The sequence below is a fragment of the Schistocerca americana genome, chromosome 2 (genome assembly GCF_021461395.2).
Source record: "Schistocerca americana isolate TAMUIC-IGC-003095 chromosome 2, iqSchAmer2.1, whole genome shotgun sequence".
In the NCBI taxonomy this organism is placed as follows: Eukaryota; Metazoa; Arthropoda; class Insecta; order Orthoptera; family Acrididae; genus Schistocerca; species Schistocerca americana.
The window spans coordinates 1,030,526,746-1,030,545,587 of NC_060120.1; the positions used below are offsets into that span (position 1 = coordinate 1,030,526,746).

Below are 18,842 nucleotides of genomic sequence, written 5' to 3' on the forward strand. Positions count from 1 at the left end.
AATTAAGTCACGCCAGTTGCGCATGTGCAGAGACTCCTTAAAGCGTGCACAGGTGAAGGTGTGCTCGTGACCCTGATGCCATGTATCGAGTCTAGGGGAGTAATGTAGCACACCGCAGTAGATTTAGTGCCGTTTATATCAGCTTACCGCATTTACATTACGTTTGACAGCATTCAAAGAAAAATAACCAGTAAATCCGCATCGTGTCAAGAGTTTGGGTGTTCACATGCTCCTGTACTCTTACACAACATCCGCCACCGACCGGAATAAAGTTCTTCTCCAAGCGTAAATCGGTTCCGCATTAACGCATAAGCATATCTTTCACGTTTCCCTGCCGTACGATAATTACAGCCCACACTGGACCTCAGAGAATAGCTGTATTTTAATTATAAGCACCCGGCACTGCTACCGTTTGTGGTTACGGTGAAATGCTGATCATTTGCATACCCTCTAATGTAGACGCTTCATGCCAGTTTGACGTTTCTTGCATGCCGCCTTGATGGTGGTTCTTTTATGGTATATTTGTGAGTGGACGTGGCCTTTTTTTAACCAGAAAAAGCACAGTTTCTACGCGTGCAGGGCAAGAACTGGCGTGTCTTGCAGGACTGCGGCACCAGCAGCTGTGCACGCACTGCCTGGCAGCTCGAGACGGCCTCGACCTTGACCTTGACCAGTCGGAGTGTAGCGAGGGGGCGACCAGCGCTCGATACACCAGCCTAGCTGTCTAACCACCCGTCAGCGCCCGTGCGCCGTCTCCTAGCAACCGACAACACAACTGCAGCCGAAGTCCTAGATTACTCGTACTGTCTCTTACCACAGCGGCGTCAAGTTGCCCACCCTTCAGCATGCGCTTTAAGGCGACCACACTGTGGTTCAGGTCGAAAAAAATCGATTTTCGGTTTTCATCATATTTCGATAGATTAAGGTTTTATTTAAGTGCTCTGAAAAGGATTTTGCTGAAAAAAATTTTTTTCGAGCTTTTAAAGAGCATTTTTCTATTACGTGTGTTTGTGTGCCACGTCCGCTTTTCTGCACATATTTTAGATGTGAGGTGGCACAGTGGTTCAACACTGGACTCGCATTCGGGAGGACGACGGTTCAACCCCGCGTCCGGCCATCCTCATTTAGGTTTTCCGTGATTTCCCTAACTCGCTCCAGGCAAATGCCGGGATGGTTCCTTTCAAAGGGCACGGCCGACTTCCTTCCCTAATCCGATGAGACCGATGACCTCGCTGTCTGGTCTCCTACCCCAAACTAACCAACCAACCCTACATTGTACATTAGGGATTTGTTTGTTACTCTCGAGTGTGTTGGCTATCCTTCGAATGCAACGGTCGGTATTCTTTTTGCTGTTTGCTATTGTAAACAACACGCTTTCAAACACGCGGTTACTAATGTTCCAGTGTGAAAAAATGGTTCAAATGGCTCTGAGCACTATGGGACTCAACTTCTGAGGTCATTAGCCTCCTAGAACTTAGAACTACTTAAACCTAACTAACCTAAGGACATCACACACATCCATGCCCGAGGCACGATTCGAATCTGCAACCGCAGCAGCAGCGCGGTTCCGGACTGAAGCGCCTAGAACCGCTCGCCCACCGATGCCGGCTTAATATAATCGTTACAAACTTTTTAGCGTACAGCCACTAAAAAAATTAGGCGTTTCAGTCGAGCTCCCATAATCTGGCTGCCTAAGTTGTTCCTACATAAACATGGATTCAGAAGCTTACAAGGTCAAAATATAAAAACAAATAAAATTGTATGGACATGGAGTAAGACGAGGACTTGATGTCCAAATATTTTTTTTTTAATGTTTTGAACTTGGGTACTATCGAAGTGCTTGTATATACAGGGTGTTACAAAAAGGTACGGCCAAACTTTCAGGAAACATTCCTCACACACAAATAAAGAAAAGATGTTATGTGGACATGTGTCCGGAAACGCTTAATTTCCATGTTAGAGCTCATTTTAGTTTCGTCAGTATGTACTGCACTTCCTCGAGTCACCGCCAGTTGGCGCAATTGAAGGAAGGTAATGTTGACTTCGGTGCTTGTGTTGACATGCGACTCATTGCTCTACAGTACTAGCATCAAGCACATCAGTACGTAGCATCAACAGGTTAGTGTTCATCACGAACGTGGTTTTGCAGTCAGTGCAATTTTTACAAATGCGGAGTTGGCAGATGCCCATTTGATGTATGGATTAGCACGGGGCAATAGCCGTGGCGCGGTACGTTTGTATCGAGACAGATTTCGAGAACCAAGGTGTCCCGACAGGAAGACGTTCGAATCAATTGATCGGCGTCTTAGGGAGCACGGAACATTCCAGCCTATGACTCGCGACTGGGGAAGACCTAGAATGACGAGGACACCTGCAATGGACGAGGCAATTCTTCGTGCAGTTGACGATAACCCTAATGTCAGCGTCAGAGAAGTTGCTGCTGTAGAAGGTAACGTTGACCACGTCACTGTATGGAGAGTGCTACTATCAGCAGGTGATTGGCCTCCACGGGTACACTTCTGCGAATAGTTCATCCAACAATGTGTCAATCCTCATTTCAGTGCAAATGTTCTCTTTACGGATGATTTTCACAATCAACATGTGTGGGCTGACGAGAATCCACACTCATTTGTGCAATCACGTCATCAACACAGATTTTCTGTGAACGTTTGGGCAGGCATTGTTGGTGATGTCTTGATTGGGTCCCATGTTCTTCCACCTACGCTCAATGGAGCACGTTATCATGATTTCATACGGGATACTCTACCTGTGCTGCTAGAACATGTCCCTCTACAAGTACGACACAACATGTGGTTCATGCACGATGGAGCTCCTGCACATTTCAGTCGAAGTGTTCGTACGCTTCTCAACAACAGATTCGGTGACCGATGGATTGGTAGAGGCGGACCAATTCCATGGCCTCCACGCTCTTCTGACCTCATCCCTCTTGACTTTCATTTATGGGGGCATTTGAAAGCTCTTGTCTACGCAATCCCGGTACCAAATGTAGAGACTCTTCGTGCTCGTATTGTGGACGGCTGTGATACAATACGCCATTCTCCAGGGCTGCATCAGCGCATCAGGGATTCCATGCGATGGAGGGTGGATGCATGTATCCTCGCTAACGGAGGACATTTTGAATATTTCCTGTAACAAAGTGTTTGAAGTCACGCTGGTACGTTCTGTTGCTGTGTGTTTCCATTCCATGATTAATGTGATTTGAAGAGAGGTAATAAAATGAGCTCTAACATGGAAAGTAAGCGTTTCCGGACACATGTCCACATAACATATTTTCTTTATTTGTGTATGAGGAATGTTTCCTGAAAGTTTGGCCGTACCTTTTTGTAACACCCTGTATAGGATTAACTTAAGACAGCCAGACGATGGGAGCTGACTTCCGAAACGCTTTGTTGAGGATTAAGCTCCTAAATTAGCGGTACCATGAAACTTCCTGGCAGATTAAAACTGTGTGCCCGACCGAGACTCGAACTCGGGAGCTTTGCCTTTCGCGGGCAAGTGCTCTACCATCTGAGCTACCAAAGCACGACTCACGCCCCGTCCTCACAGCTTTACTTCTGCCAGTAGTCGTGGTTCGGTAAATCAGATGGTAGAGCACTTGCCCGCGAAAGGCAAAGGTCCCGAGTTCGAGTCTCGGTCGGGCACACAGTTTTAACCTGCCAGGAAGTTTCATATCAGCGCACACTCCGCTGCAGAGTGAAAATCTCATTCTAGCGGTTCCATGTTAAAAATACACATTTATGATTAAATAAAAAATAAACTAAGAAATAATTATTTTGGCAAAATCAGGCCCTCCTCCGTCCCCCAACACACACACACACACACACACACACACACACACACACACACACACACACACAACAATGGAAAAGTGCTATCCTTTCGGTGCTTCCTTTCCACATACCTCTGCAGTGTTTTATTTTCAAAATTAAATACACATTCACATATTCTTGGACTAATGACTGTAATCGTTCGCTATGAAATAACTGTTTCGTTTCCAGACATAGAAACCTTAAGAGGTCATCAAACTAATTCAAGTAATCTCTGGTAATCCATCGAGCAATGTGGGACAGCAGCTGTACATTAAATACTTGAATAATGATAATTTGAAACCAACAGCTGTATTGTAATCCAACGTCGTTTATTCAAAACATGCTACCAGTTTCGGTGCCGAAAAGCGTCTTCTTCAGGCCCCAAGCATAATCAACGTACGAACCACAACGACGAAGACAAATGCAGTCTTCAAATCGAAACAGGGCAACTTATTAAGCACGTTACTCCAGTGTGTGCAGCCAACCAAGTCGAGTGCAGCGGAGCCAAAATCAAATGGATTCCGTAACATCGTGTCAGTAACAAGCCCCCCAATGCTCAGATACAACTCGACTAGTTTCACAGGTATTTCACCGAAGCCTCGAAAACTTCTGGGATGATGTTGCATTTCGATGCCGTACGTATACAGCGTGTTTCAGAAGTGATGGTCAATATTCGGGAATATGACAGGAATGAACATTCGGAACAAAAACGTCAAGTAAACATGGTCTCTAAGACGCATACCTCAAGAGCTATGAGCAAGTCTTGATTTTCGATACTGCGAAACAGATCTCCTCTACTGCAAGCTCTTTGCTTGCCATATTTTGGGAAGTGGTAGTTTGGACCAAAACAAGAAAAAAATTCCCAGTAAACACGTGCTCTAAAATTCATACCTTAAAAATTTATGAGCACTTATTCATTGGAAGAGTTGTGTTTCAAAATAGCGAAGATGAACAAGTGCTCATAGATCTTAAGATACGCATTTTAGAGCACGACTTTCCAAAATATGGAAAGGAAGGGCTTGCAGTAGAAGAGACTTGTTTCACGGTATCGAAGATCAAGAATTGCTCATAGCTCTTACGGTATGCATTTTAGAGCCCATGGCCCTGAGCACTATGGGACTTGAACATCTATGGTCATCAGTCCCCCAGAACTTAGAACTACTTAAACCTAACTAACCTAAGGACACCACACAACACCCAGTCACCACGAGGCAGAGAAAATCCCTGACCCCACAGGGAATCGAACCCGGGAACCCGGGCGCGGGTAGAGCCCATGTATACTTGACTTTTTTGGTACGAATGATCACTACCGTCATATACCTGGATATCGACCGTCACTTCTGAAACAACCTGTATACCTTGAATTACTAGGATAATTGTGCCCGACAGCATGAATTCCAACTGTCAGAGCTAGCTTTTTTCATAGTGGTGTAGGGTGTGTGTATTTTCTTTCGCTATCAGTGCCACAAGAACATTATGCATTTATTTCGAAACGACGAATACAGTTATTAAACACAATACCGCTTGCCATCTTTTATCTCTTCCACCAAGCCCGCACAAGTATTTCGCAAAACGTGTTAATTTTACCAGTACGTTGCCTTCTTTGTACGGTTCCGTCTTTGTCCCAAAATATACCGGCTGCTGCGACAACTGCTGACAGCACAGCGGACATCTTGATAAGTGGAACAGCATGCGTGATTCTATTTAGGTGCGTATGAAATCACGCATACACACATCTCGAGAAAGGGGCGTACACCTACATGCGTGCCTCTTCTTGCACGTGAGTATGGCGACTTGGCGCAACGCGCAGAAGTGTATACCCACCTCTAGAATGTGTTTGGAAAGACGCCATCCACACAGACGGGCGCTCGCTTCGTGGAAGCAGCGGAAATGCTGTATTGTCGCCAGCGTCTGGCGGATAAATTTACGTTGCGACGAAACCGAACACTGGACCTCGCGATTTCTCAATGGCTAGGGAACCCACACAAGGTTCTTCGGACAAATTACCGCTCTCCTGTGCCAACATTTACAGCCCGCAGTAGCATTTGCAACCTGGGTTCTCAATTATTTGCCGGATGTATTCCAGTCTCTACAGTTTTGCCTTCTACAGCTCCATCTAGTTCCATGGTAATCATTCACTGGCAAAACATGCAGAGTGCTTTTAGTGTCTCATTTCTTAATTACTTCTATCCTGACCTGCTTTGATTAGATTATATTCAATTTTTTCCCTTATTCCAGTTTTTCTGTGCCTGCTTCAGAGTTCAGTCGGATAAAAAACATGACGTTCTGAGATTCTGAAGGGCAGGTATTCAGAGCGTGTGTGACGTGTTTCAGATGCGCGTAGGTCCGGTGTCTTTATGCGTACGCTAGTAAACGGGTGCTTACCTTATTTTTCTTGATGTTCGTAGTGCAACCTCTTCTCAAAACACTATCCATACAGTTCAACTGCTCTCCAGTGTCATTTACAGTCTCTGACAGAATTACAATGTCTCCACCAAAACTCAGAGATTTTATTTCATCTTCCTGATCTGTAATTACCTTTTTAAAATTTCGCTTTGTTTTCTTTAATGCCTACTCAATGTAAAGATTAAATAACGTTGGAGATAGGTTCCAACCCTGCCTTACTCCTTGCTTCCCTTTCATGGCCTCCGACTCTTGTAGAAAGGGAAATATTGAACTGTTGATCTTCTCCTATAAGCACTCCGTCTTCAGGCCACGAGTGGCCTACCGGGACCATCCGACCGCCGTGTCATCCTCAAGGAGGATGTGGATAGGAGGGGTGTGGTGAGCACACAGCTCCCCCTGTCGTTATGATAGTATTCTTGACCGAAGCCGCTACTATCCGGTCGAGTAGCTCCTCAATTGGCATCACGAGGCTGAGTGCACCCCGAAAAATGGCAACAGCGCATGGCGGCCTGGATGGTCACCCATCCAAGTGCCGACCACGCCCGACAGCGCTTAACTTCGGTGATCTCACGGGAACCGGTGTATCCACTACGGCAAGGCCGTTGCCACTGATCTTCTTCTATAATTATTTATATTGTGTGACGGCATCTGATAGTCTAAGTTTTTCTGTGCCTGCTTCAGGGTTCCAGTCGGATACAAAACATAACCTTCTGAGATTCCGAAGGGCAGGTATTCAGAGCGTGTGTGAAGTGTTTCAGCAACGTTTCGATTCGGTGCCTTTATACGTGCGCCAGTAAACGGGTGTTCTGTTCTCGAATTTGCGAAACCCGTGCGAGCCGGTGTTGTCATTCGGCGCCGTGCGGCCTTCACAGAAGACTGACGCAACATTGCGAAAGCTTCGGGCAGTCAGTCATTTGTTTTGGCTCTCTCTGCCCGCCCAGGTTACTCAACTGCTACCTGTCGCGTTTATGCCGGGAGGAAAATGTTAGTCACGTCGAATTCGTACACATCTTCATACCACTTGTGTACTGTTTCCTAGTTTTCGTTCTCCGTAACTGCATCGTGTGAACGAGTGTTGCTCGGCAGAAAGTTTCGTTCGCTGGTTGAACGTTCCCAGATTTTGACAGAGCCTGTCCGTGTTCATTTGGCGGTTACTGTTAGATTTAATAAGGTAAAGAATGTAAATGCAAGATAATAATATATTTTGAGATGCGACAAGAAATCCTAAACGAAGCATACCACCGTATTAAACAAGGTGAGCGACTTAAACGTATCTATACTACTAGGTATAAAGAAAAGTCGTAGTTAAACATTTTTACCAAAAATTTCCAAAAGTTCTTGACCGATTTACTATATATTTTTACACGATACTCTAATGAAAAATCAGACAGACACAGGCTATATATTTTTAATATATATATATTGGAAGAGCAGTTAAACGGAATGGACAGTGTCTTGAAAGGAAGATATAAGATGAACATTAACAAAAGCAAAACGAGGATAATGGAATGTAGTCGAATTAAGTTGGGTGATGCTGAGGGAATTAGATTAGGAAATGAGACACTTAAAGTAGTAAAGGAGTTTTGCTATTTGGGGAGCAAAATAATTGATGATGGTCGAAACAGAGAGGATATAAAATGTAGACTGGCAATGGCAAGGAAAGCGTTTCTGAATAAGAGAAATTTGTTAACATCGAATATAGATTTAAGTGTCAGGAAGTCGTTTCTGAAAGTATTTGTATGGAGTGTAGCCATGTATGGAAGTGAAACATGGACGATAAATAGCTTGGACAAGAAGAGAGAAGCTTTCGAAATGTGGTGCTACAGAAGAATGCTGAAGATTAGATGGGTAGATCACATAACTAATGAGAAGGTATTGAATAGAATTGGGGAGAAGAGGAGTTTGTGGCACAACTTGACAAGAAGAAGGGACCGTTTGGTAGGACATGTACTGAGGCATCAAGGGCTCACAAATTTAGCATTGGAGGGCAGCGTGGAGGGTAAAAATCGTAGATGGAGACCAAGAGATGAATACACTAAGCAGATTCAGAAGGATGTAGGTTGCAGTAAGTACTGGGAGATGAAGAAGCTTGCACAGGGTAGAGTAGCATGGAGAGCTGAATCAAACCAGTCTCAGGACTGAAGACAACAATATATATATATATATATATATATATATATATATATATATATATATATATATAATACGTAAAGGGGAAACATTGTTACAAAAATTCTCGTTAAGTCCTTGACCTATTTATTTTAAATTTTTGCATGATCTACTAATAGACATTCGACCGGATATGGGTTACAGATTTTAAAACAAATCTGTACAGGTTTTCTATTAAAATCGACTCCAAGAAAGAAAATCCTGTGCTGTGCTATGCTGTGAAAATATGCGGTTTTCTTTTGTTTCTTGCAGTCAGAAAAATTGTTTTTTTTTCTATATTTATCCTTTCTCATTATATAAATATTTGGAGTTGAATGGGTAATTTTGCTTTTTTCTTCGGAGTTGTTCTTATGGATATAAATGAAAGAATAGCCTCAGGATCAAGATGTCTGTAGTCACTAACCAGCTCACTCAAAAGTAAAGCCTTGCCAATCACCACAAAGATGAAGATATACAACAGTATTATCTGCCCCATAGTACTGTACGGTTCAGAAAGCTGGACGCTTACAAAGAATGAAAGAGAAAAACTGAAAGTTCTTGAAAGAAAAGTAATGAGAAAAATCTGGGGACCTGTGTTGGAGAATGGCGTATGGAGAATTCGAAAGAACAATGAAATTTATCAGTTAATGAAGCAAACCACTATCATCCAGAAATTAAAAAGTAGGAGACTGCAATGAGCTGGACATGTGGCCAATATGGAAAACAACAGAATCACCAAGAAAGCATGTGAAGGCACTCTCCAGGCAACAAGACCATTGGACCGATCTCGTACAAGGTGGAAACATGACGTAGAGAAGGACATCGCAGCATTAGGAATTTCCGCAGAGTGGAGAGAGGCTGCGAGAGACAGAAGGCGGTGGAAGCAGATCGTTGATGCAGCGCGTGGTCTACACGGCCTGTGATCGCTGATGAGAGAGAGAGAGAGAGAGAGAGAGAGAGAGAGAGAGAGAGAGAGAGTTGTTCTTTACAGAAAACGGAAAAGGTGTGTATATGGACGATAATAAGTACCAGCACAGTTCACGTTACCGCCATCCGCAGGCCCTCTACCATAAGAGTATTAGACTTGGAGTCGTAGACTTGGAGTATTAGACTTGTTGTGGAGTCATTGTTACTAGCAAACGTTCAAAAATGGCTCTGAGCACTATGGGACTTAACATCTGTGGTCATCAGTCCCCTAGAACTTAGAACTACTTAAACATAACTAACCTAAGGACATCACACACATCCATGCCCGAGGCAGGATTCGAACCTGCGACCGTAGCAGTCGCGCGGTTCCGGACTGAGCGCCTGAACCGCTAGACCACCGCGGCCGGCACTAGCAAACGTTGGCTAGTTTTCATGAAGCGTCTCTAACCCACATGTACTAGTAACATGAACTCCACAATAGATGTGCCTAGGAAATCTAATACTCTTTTGGCCGTGGGTCTGAGGATGGTGGTAATGTGTCGCCGAAACTAGTCGTGTGAGGCAACACAGACATTCTCAAGTTACAGCTGTGATGATACTTTTTCACCTGAAGTCCCTCTTCCATGCAATGGAATGGACAGCTATAAAGTGTGTATATGGCTTATGATTAGAATAGTACTATGGAATGCGAAATTGCAATAAAAATAAGGGAGGGAAACTGTCAGAGAGAGGAGTGAAGACGAAGAGGGGGGAGGAGGAAATGGACAAAAAAAGGGTGAGAGGAGGAGATGGAAAAATACGGGGGTAGGAAGTGATAGAGAGACGGCGGAGGAAATTATGGACAGAGAGCGCGGGTGGGGGGGGGGGGGGGGGAGATAGACCAAGAGAGGGTGAGGGGGAGATGGGCAGAGAGAGGTGGAAGACGGATTTATATCCAATTTCTATACATATTTAGCAATTGCTAAACATTGCTGGGTTCGCACGTCAAATATATAATGTAATAATTTGACAAGTAATTGAGGTGTTTATTACCAGTATGTTTCTAAAAGTATGGTAGCTCAATTTTTTTTCCGACGTAATACATCTCAATATGTGCACAATTAGTGGCGCGACAGACACCTAACCTTTTCTTCCAAGTGTTTTGCAGCACTGCAAGCGTAACATTTGCGATGGCTACACGAATGGGGTGAAGAAGATCTGGTAGACCACGAACTGGTGTCTGGTACACTTGACGTACGAGGGCTCCGCTGGAAGGACGTAGGGATTAATTCAACTGCGTGCTTGGTGTGGTGGCCCGACGTCGCTTCTCCCACTTTTTGATTGTTACGTAAGTAGGAATATCGTCAGCTGGTCGCAGTCCATACTTCACGCCGAAAACGACGTTGTATCAATGCAACAGGATTTAGCTCCGCGAGAGGAAGCACGCAGAACACCTTCTGTGTTTAGACCACGTGGCTGCTGCCGCGGGTTTACGTGAACAGAGCAGTTTACGCGCATGTGCTCGCCGTACCAACTGCCGCAAGCAAATACAGAAAACATTATCATACACGTAGAAGCAAACCGGCAATAAACATCTCAATTACGTATCAAGTTATTACATTTTATATTATTATATGTTTAACCCGAACACCCTGTGTAACTGGAGCAGTACTACACAAATATTGAATAGATCACTTAGTAAAACGTCATTCAGTCGCCAGTTGATGAAGTTTTACTAAGTGACCCATTCAATATTTGTGTAGTACTGTTCCAGTTAAATAATATATTTGTTTCGGTTTTAATATGAAATTTGCTATCGGAATTCTGTAAGAAAAGCAGCGTACGTTCCTCTCAGGGTCTGATGGACTGGTTTTGTGTCGTACAGTCGCGGTATTAGTTTACCACATTTATGCAGCGTATCTGCACATTTCCAACCACTCTGTGTAGTTGTAGAATATATCGAATGTATTTTTCCTGCAAATTCCGCACTGTAATGGTATTGGTGCGATGTACCCTCTGGTACATCTCGATGTGAATATAGATGTAGACGTACAACTTTTCTTTTACTCTTCATTTCTGTAACATTATATTTGGTTGTAGGAAACCATAGAAGATTTTTTTTTATTTTGTTTTTAGCCTTTGGTGTGTTAGCATATTACCATGCTGCTACGGTCGCAACAGTGTCACTTGGCATTTTTCGAATACACTTGTTATATACGAGGGGTAGGGTGGGTTGAACAGCAGAAAAGATGGTAAAATGATTAGGAAATTTTAGTTCAAATGCCTGGATGTATTGTCTTATATTTACCGAAAATAAATCAAAACCCACACAACTCTAACGATATTTGTACAGAAATTTTCCATCGTGGAAGGATGTTACAGTAACCAGTTCATAGCGTTTGAGAACAAAAAGTCCCGGTTGCGAAATTATTTAAAGTCAGTGACGCGTTTGACCCTTTTGGGGCATCATCAGATTGTATGGAAGTAACTGTATACGTGACCCATCAGTCATAAACCGACATATAATGTAAAATAACCACTAAGGTAACCAGATACATAACCCATCCTTCATGAAACATGTAAACCATGAAGTGGACCTTGAACACACCATCCGGGTCTATCTTGTACTGCCACGGCCGAGCCGGCTGGTGTGTTCAAGTTCCACTTCATGGTTTACATGTTTCATGACGGATGGATTATATATCCGGTTACCTTGGTTTATTTTATAATATATGTCGTTTAATGACTGATGCGTCACGTATCCAGCTACTTTACACAATCTCATAATGCCCCAAAAGGGTGAAACGCATCATTGTCAATAAATAATTTTGCATCCGAGACTGTTTTTGTTCTGAAAGTATTTGTATAGCTTCACTCAGGGTGAGGATGGATTAATGTTGATCCCAGCGCAAAAACCAGCATCAGCCGCGAAGAGACGCAACTGTGAGAAGAAAACAAGATCTCTGCATACAAGTCAAGCTTCATAACGTTTCCTGATGGTTCATCACCTAAAGCTTCAAGGACGACAAAGTGGAGCCACGCCATAAAGACAACGACGCTCGTAAAAAGAAGACAACACGAGTAGTATCAATTTATTACCCAGCAATAAAATTCAGTTCGGAGCGTAAACATGAGCTCAGTTACAATCCAGTTTCCTTCATAAGTGCGAGAAGTGAACGAACCCCGTATACCTGCTGGTCAGCGATCGCTGATAACATCGAGGCTTGCTAATGGTGTGCGTGCGCTACAGGTCGACAACATTCTTTCGTGAGCGCAACGCCGTAGAGCTACCAAAGACTGCGTCATGCGATGTAAACTGAAACCAACTTCCGCGTTCATCTCACAAGGCGAGCATCAGACCTGTTACCCGCGGATTTCGATGAGTCTTACGTACGTTGTAGAAGGACATTTCCTGAGTACTTGACTAGCCGCTTTCCATGCGGCGGTCTATAATTTCAGAGAAAATCAATTTTGAAATTTTATTCGTTGCTCCTGTATCCTTCACGTTAATCATGATTCGACTGAGCGAGCGTAGTGCAAGGACTAATGCTGCGGTTATAATGTGGCACCGACATTGGTGGATTCCGCCGACGACTGACCTCGTCCAAAGGCGGCCGATCTTTTCAAATCAGTATGCCATTACAATGTGGGCGATCTCATCGCCCGAACGCACGGACTTCGGATGACAATCGGTGAAATTCAAATCAGTTTGTTTTCTCCGGTCATAACGACCAACACAACACGGAACACGGACTCCAAGAAACTCTTAAGTTTAGTGCAAGGCGCAGTTTGTACCATCCTGAGGATGAAAAATACCATAATCAGGATATGGTTCGGAATCTGCGGACTGAAATCGCAGGTTTAATGGTATCCACAAGTAGGCAAAATCTTAATCAGAAATTTTAAACGTGGATTGTAACCTCGACGAATAATTTGTTCGAGTGACAAAGGTGGCGTGTCTTATGATTAAAGTTACTTTAGTGGATCTTTTTAGCTTGTGGTAAGTAGACATTACCTGTCTACAAATTATTATTATTATTGCTTATTGGCATATTTATGCCAGTAGGCTTGTGACTCTGTTACATGAAGTGGTTTCCAAACGTGGTGTACATGAGTGTTTCCAGTGCTTTATGTGTTCAGATTATCTTATTCAAAACTTTGTGTTTGTCTTTCACATGTATGCTGAACGACTGCCATTGAAGGTTACCGATGCATGTCAACAGAACTTCAAATAAATTCAGCAAAAGAGATTTCGAGCGCTTGTAGATGTGTGATTTGAGCTCTATTAAAAAATGCGATACATTAAAGATGCAGTTCTGGCTCTGGCCGTACTAATCAGAAACTTTAAGATCGATTGCTACATAACCTCGGAGGTGGTTGTCTGCCAGGCGTCGTCTCACTCTTGACTCAGTCACCGGTGTACACCTCGTTGCGTTCAGTTCAGTAGTCAATTCACGGACAGTTTTTAATCTGTTACGGTTACTGGTCGCTACCAGATACTATTCCTGGCGTTCTGATTTTTCCTGTGTGCTCCTGAGCGAGGACGATCTCCATAGGAGCCTGTTTCTTGATGCCGGTGTATGGTTTTGACAACTCTGCTGATAGAAAATGGCTCTGAGCACTATGCGACTTAACTTCTGACGTCATCAGTCGCCTAGAACTTAGAACTAATTAAACCTAACTAACCTAAGGACATCACACACATCCATGCCCGAGGCAGGATTCGAACCTTCGACCGTAGAGGTCGCTCGGTTCCAGACTGTAGCGCCTAGAACCGCACGGCTACTCCGGCCGGCTCCGCTGATAGATATCATCACTTTGTTTGTTGTTTGCTATTTGTCGGACTCTACTGCCTTCTTGGTGCAAGTGATTGTCATTACCCGTGATTCATAAGGAATCTGGCACTTTGGGGCCAATTTCAATTACTTTCGCGGCGTGTTATACCTTTACGCAAACGCAACTACAAGTGAACAGATATATAAACACTGTACCTCTACATAACAGGTGGTCTGCTCGCGCCACCTGGCGTGTTTAGTAGAACTGCTTGGACAGCTAACGAAGGTTTACATAAAACGGAGCAATACTAGTATGCTCCAACATGTACGTATATGTACAATAATTAAGTGTACAATACAGGGTGATTCAAAAAGAATACCACAACTTTAGGAATTTAAAACTCTGCAACGACAAAAGGCAGAGCTAAGCACTATCTGTCGGCGAATTAAGGGAGCTATAAAGTTTCATTTAGTTGTACATTTGTTCGCTTGAGGCGCTGCTGACTAGGCGTCAGCGTCAGTTGATGGTAAGATGGCGACCGCTCAACAGAAAGCTTTTTGTGTTATTGAGTACGGCAGAAGTGAATCGACGACAGTTGTTCAGCATGCATTTCGAACGAAGTATGGTGTTAAACCTCCTGATAGGTGGTGTATTAAACGTTGGTATAAACAGTTTACAGAGAATGGGTGTTTGTGCAAAGGGAAAAGTTCTGGACGGCCGAGAACGAGTGATGAAAATGTAGCACGCATCCAGCAAGCATTTGTTCGCAGCCCAGGAAAATCGACTCGCAGAGCTAGCAGAAAGCTGCAAATTCCACAATCAACTGTATGGCGAGTCCTACGAAAAAGGTTAGTTATGAAACCTTATCGTCTGAAATTGGTTCAAGCACTGTCTGCAGCTGATAAGACTAAAAGAATCGATTTCTGTGATTTTATCCTTGCTCAAATGGAAACAGATGAATCTTTCGTTTCAAAGATTGTGTTTAGTGATGAAGCAACTTTCCACACTAACGGGAAAGTCAACCGTCACAATGTCTGTATATGGGGCACTGAGAATCCGCGGGAAACAACTCAGTATGAACGTGACTCGCCTAAGGTGAACGTTTTCTGTGCCATTTCAGCCAATAAAGTTTTTGGTCCCTTTTTCTTCGAAGGTGCTACTGTAACTGGACTACAGTATCTGAAGATGTTAGAGAATTGGCTGTTCCCTCAGCTCGAACAAGAAGCACAACAATTCATATTTCAGCAGGATGGAGCGCCACCACATTGGCACTTATCTGTCCGTAACTACCTGAACGTCAACTACCCGAGGCGATGGATCGGCCGCCAGGCAGCCCGTGACAGAGCACTTCATTACTGGCCTCCAAGAAGCCCTGATCTTACCCCCTGCGATTTTTTCTTATGGGGGGTATGTTAAGGATATGGTGTTTCGGCCACCTCTCCCAGCCACCATTGATGATTTGAAACAAGAAATGACAGCAGCTATCCAAACTGTTACGCCTGATATGCTACAGAGAGTGTGGAACGAGTTGGAGTATCGGGTTGATATTGCTCGAGTGTCTGGAGGGGGCCGTATTGAACATCTCTGAACTTGTTTTTGAGTGAAAAAAAAACCTTTTTAAATACTCTTTGTAATGATGTATAACAGAAGGTTATATTATGTTTCTTTCATTAAATACACATTTTTTAAGTTGTGGTATTCTTTTTGAATCACCCTGTACTGTACGTGTCTTTATTAACCGTTATTTGAGCTTGCTATTCCGTATTCCAACCAATGACTCACATAGATTGTTGTGGTTGGCAGAAGAGCCAACACCGTTTTACTAGAGGAGGCCGAGATGCACGCGTTTTAGCTCACGCAGGCTGGCGCGAGGTCTGGAACATGACAAGGAAATTAGAATTTTGAAAAACGGACGTAGCTGGTGGAATACTTAACTTTAATCCATTAATGATGAAGTCGCTCTTGGCGCCACATGATTCACAATATCAATAGTAACTGAGTACGTCGCCTTGCTAGGTCGTAGCAAATGACGTAGCTGAAGGCTATGCTAACTATCGTCTCGGCAAATGAGAGCGTATTTGTCAGTGATCCATCTCTAGCTAAGTCAGCTGTACAACTGGGGGCGAGTGCTAGGAAGTGTCTCTAGACCTGCCGTGTGGCGGCGCTCGGTCTGCAATCACTGACAGTGGCGACACGCGGGTCCGACGTATACTACCGGACCGCGGCCAATTTAAAGACTACCACCTAGCAAGTGTGGTGTCTGGCGGTGACACCACATGGATCACTTCCATCTTGCTCCGTTGTAATACGCAGCATGGTGTTTCCAAATTTATGGAGGGCAGTGTACGCAGCAAGATTTTATTTTTTTGTAACCGAGAAACACATAACCCGGCTTGTTTTCCCCTGCGGTTTTTGACCGCAACTTGGCACACGCTTCCGGTTTCAGTCAGCGATACAGTGGCTTTAAGAAAACGCTGTCTCTCCCAGCGTTACGCTTAACGGTCCGCTGGAGATGACAGGAAGAGAAACTCCTGCGGGCGGGCTACCTGCTCTTGCACCGCGCGTCTGGTTCCCAGAGCGGTGCGCGTACAGAACGAGACAGATGCTCGCATGCCACACGTCCACATTATGCGCGAACTTTCCTCTGGCAGCGCGGTCTAATTAAGAGAGAGTCCGGTTCTGCAAACTCGTGCACCTCCGACAGCTGTCCGCCTTTGCGCTCGCTTTCTTATTTTTGTCCGGGGTAGTCCATGCGCCGCGAACATGTACCATAGATCCTTTCCCCCAGCAACTTGGAGCTGATGTCTTGCAAAACGAGAAACAGCTTACTGCTTTATTCTTTTTTACAAATTTTTACACCACGACAACATCACGCTTCCGCGTTACGTAAGGGGAAAAGCAGGACAACTCTTCGTGCTGGAACTCACATTTCTGGCACTCTACTTTTCCATCCTGGGGAACAAGTCAAATACAACTGAAGTGTTCGCCAACTTACAGCCTCCAAAAAATTGCTCTGAGCACTATGGGACTCAACTGCTGACGTCATAAGTCCCCTAGAACTTAGAACTACTTAAACCTAACTAACCTAAGAACACACACACACATCCATGCCCGAGGCAGGATTCGAACCTGCGACCGTAGCGGTCGCGCGGTTCCAGACTGTAGCGCCAGAACCGCTCGGCCACCAGCGATCGGCTTACAGCCTCCCACAATCTCAAAAATTATATATGAGAAATGAAGTTGTAATCACCACGCTTAAATGCGACAGACCACACAGAAGACGAGAATGGGATTTCGGAAACCGAATTTCGCTCCAATGCTTGCATCGGGTCTGCTAGCCCGATCAAATACCGGCATTTCTGAGCGCCAGCAATTTTACACGAATGGTGTCTGTAAATCAGCTGTTACGAAGAAAAAATGGTTATCAGCTTCTTCTTATATATTTTTTGGTTGTGTGTGTCCGGGAAGGGCGGGGGGGGGGGGGGGGGGACAGGGAGGGGGGAGGATCGGAAATCAATAAGTCTTCTGGCTGGTTCCAATTCCTCTCCCGTGCCAATCAATTTATCTCACACCTCCAATTGCAATCAACGTCGTCCTCAGTTACTTGTTGAATATGTTTTAAACTCTGTCTTTCCTTATAGTTTCAACCCTAGAAAGCTCCCTCAAGTCCCAACAACGAAGACTCGGAGCAACGGAGAGCTTCATGCAGACAGCGACAGTAATTCCTTAATCTGCCCAAAGTCGCCGACGGTACTTTGGTGAGATTCTTTGCCTGAGGCAGAATGAGCCAATGTCAGAAAGGAACCAGCTGCGCCGGCCTCTGTGGCCGAGCGGTTCTAGGCGCTTCAGTCCGGAACCGCGCTGCTGCTACGGTCGCAGGTTCGAATCCTGCCTCGGGCGTTGATGTGTGTGATGTCTTTAGTCCCATAATGCTTAGAGCCATTTGAACCGTTTTTGAACCAGCTGCAGGCTCACGCCTGACTTACAGGGCATGGCAGATGCTGAACAACCTCAGAACTGGGGTGCCATGAGCAAAGACACTCTCATGAGATGAGGATTCAGAAGTCGTGATGAAATTTGCCATTGTGGTGACATGGAGGACCAACAACATCTGCTGGTCTGCAGGAATGTGCCAGATACCTGTACTATTGGTCATCTTGCCGTAGCTAACAAAACAATAGTCGTAACTGCCGAATTCTATCTCCACAGAATATGAGGAGAATTAGCTTGCCGTTTGCTCATTCGCTTTCGCAATACTTTCATGTCGTGTACTTGTAAAATAAATTAATAAACAGCTCCCACAAGTATCATGGAGGTTACACTTTGATGTCATAACACTCGTCCTTTCCTCTGGTCAATGTTTTCCGTATCCTGCTATAGCACCACATCTGAAACGTTTCGATTCTATTTTCTACGAGCTTTCCTACAGTCCATGAATCACTTCATTACAATGCTGTGCTCTAAATTTGCATTTCTTCGGTTTAGTCTCAATCCATAGTATTGCAGTGCTTGAAGTTTATACTGTCACTAGCTCACAGTTGTAGCTAAGAGAACGACAGTCCATTTTTTTATCTGTGTTGCTTCTGTTGAGTGAATTGCACCATATGCATAGTTTATTAATGGAATTGTATAAATTTAGATTACTGCTTTTGAGGGTGCCAGATTTCTCTGTTTCATGTGCTTGGATGACGAGGGCAACACAGAGACCTTGTGGGGGCGAGGTGGACTGTGTGTAGAGTGCACACAGAATAACGTGGCTGGTAGATGTAATCACAT

General features: G+C 44.3%; 1 protein-coding gene and 1 pseudogene across 2 annotated transcripts in view; both read right to left on the bottom strand.

Annotated features, from left to right (window-relative positions):
• Window positions 1-18,842, bottom strand: part of LOC124596421 (solute carrier organic anion transporter family member 5A1) — a 441,010-nt gene that overhangs the window by 382,084 nt on the left and 40,084 nt on the right. The window lies entirely within an intron of this gene.
• On the bottom strand, window positions 6,726-6,843 carry LOC124597655 (annotated as a pseudogene).